Source organism: Notothenia coriiceps, unplaced genomic scaffold, assembly GCF_000735185.1.
Source record: "Notothenia coriiceps isolate Sejong01 unplaced genomic scaffold, NC01 NC01_scaffold00017858, whole genome shotgun sequence".
NCBI classification, from domain to species: domain Eukaryota; kingdom Metazoa; phylum Chordata; class Actinopteri; order Perciformes; family Nototheniidae; genus Notothenia; species Notothenia coriiceps.
In genome coordinates this window covers 3,799-6,243 of record NW_011350559.1, presented here as the reverse complement: position 1 = coordinate 6,243, position 2,445 = coordinate 3,799, and positions in this window count along the sequence as shown.

The window sequence follows — 2,445 nt, the reverse complement described above, 5'->3', positions numbered from 1 at the left end:
AGAAGAGTAGTCGGCGGGACCTCCAACGGCACAGGACATAGGGTTGGCTACACAAAAACATGGCATGAAAAAACACAGGTAGCACAAACACACAACAAGGAGGGAGACAGGAGAGACTAACAAGAAGTGTGACGTGAAGGGAGGACAAACAAACAATGAACCGACACCGAACACAGGAAGAGACAAGACTAAATACAGGGAGGGGTAATCACGAGACGAGAAACAGCCGGGCAGGGAAGGAGAAACACAAGGGCAACAGGTAAACACAATTAGACACACCAGGGAAACTAACGACAGGGAGGAAAACACAGGGAGAAGGACCAGACAAGAAACAAGGAGGAAAATATGACGGGGAGAACAGAAAAGCAAAATAACCCCACAACGAGACACAACAAAACTCAAACCCTGACATAACCCCCCGTCAAGGGACGGATTCCAGACGTCCCTAAATAAAGTCCAACACTTCCAACTGGGTGGGTGAAGGGGGTCCGGAGGACGGGTCTGGGTCAACAGCCCAGGAAAGGCATAGTTCATTGAGGGGTTCTCGGGCGGACGGCCCGGGAGCAAGGCAGGGGGCAAGGCAGAGTTTGAGGAGGAGGTCTCAGGCGGACGGCCCGGGGGCAAGGCAGAGTTCATTAAGGGGCGAAGGCCACAGCGGGCGAACTCAGGGGGCCGAGCATGAGGGCGAAGGCAGCGGCTGGAAGAGTCAGTTAGGACGGGCCCGAGGGCGAGGGCCGCGGCTGGGGAACTCCGGAGGACGGGCAGGTAGGCGCTGACGGGACAGCTCCGGAGGACGGGCAGGACCCGGTGTCGGCCGGACAGGAACCGGAGCCGGTGGGACTGGCGTAGACGGGATCCTGGACATGACATGGGCTGGTGTCAATGGGACCCCGGATGGAGCAAGGGCTAGTGTCGATTGGACCACCAACGCAACAGGGCAAGGAGTAGGCAGGACCCCCGGCGGGACAGGTGTCGGCAGGATCCCCCACGGAAGAGGACAAGGAGTTGGCAGGACCCTCGGCGAGACAGGTGACGGCGGGACCTCCAATGGAACAGGACATGGGGTTGGCAGGACCCCCGGCAGAAGAGTTGTCGGCGGGGCCTCCAACGGCACAGGAGATAGGGTTGGCAGGACCCCCGACGGGACAGGACATAGGGTTGGCAGGACCCCCGGCAGAAGAGTAGTCGGCGGGACCCCCAACAGGACAGGACATGGAGTTGGCAGGACCCCCAGCAGAAGAGTAGTTGGCGAGACACGAGAGGTGACTCGAGAGGGGACTTGAAAGGAGACTCGAGAGGGAACTCGAGAGGTGACTTGAGAGGGGACTCAAGAGGGAACTTGAGCGGGGACTCGAGAAGGAACTTGAGAGGTGACTTGAGAGGGGACTCGAGAAGAGACTCGAGAGGGGACCTAAGAGCGAACACGAGAGGAGACTTGAGACGGTCGGTTCGCCGACAGAACACGGGGGGCTGGAGTCGGCCGGAATGCCGACAGGACACGGGGAGCTGGCATCGGCCGGTACGCCGACAGGACATGGGGAGCTGGCGTAGACCGGAGAGCCATGAGGAGACGAGGGGCTGGAGTCGGCCGGTAAGCCGACAGGACACGGGGAGCTGGCGTCGGCCGGAGAGCCAGTACTGGAGCCGAAACCATGGCTGCTGGGGCCGGTTCTGGAGCCGGAACCATGGCTGTGTAAGCCAGGTAATGGAGCACGGAAGCATGGTTATGTGGGCCGGTGCTGGTGCACGGATCCATGGCTTGGTGGGCCGGTTCTGGAGCCGGAACCATGGCTGCTGCGGCCAGAACTGAGGCCGGAACCATGGCTGCTGGGGCCAGGACTGAGGCTGGAACCATGGCTGCTGGGGCCGGAACTGGGGCCGGAACCATGGCTGTATTGGCCGGTTCTGGAGCCGGAAACATGGCTGTGTGGGCCGGCACTGGAACCGGAACCACTGGAGCATGGGCTGGAATCTTGGTCTTGCGTCTCCAAGAGATTCTTTGGGGGATCCGTGGGCCTCCCAAGGCCTGGTCATACCCCAGGAAAGGGTTGGAGGCTTCGGACAAGTCCTCAGGACAACTTGTGAAAAGTTGTAGCCACTCGGGCAACATGCTCCTGAGCCAGGGCTTGCGAGCAACCTCCTGACGTGCCTCCTTCAACGCAGCCTCTCTACCCCGTCTAGATGAAGCGCCATTCCAAGTATAAAAAGTACTCCAGAGAGTACCCAAGACATTCCGCCTGTAGAGCAAAATAATCAGAGTCTGCTGAGTCCAAAGTTGGTCGGTTCATTCTGTTACGGTTTGGGAAAGGTAGGACCCAAAATCAGACTACAAAAAAAGGTAGGTTGGTCTAGAAAACAAAAAGCGAGCTTTATTGCAAAGCTGATCACAAAAACATGGCATGAATCAAACGGTAGCTCAGGAAAACAATAACATAAAAACTGACC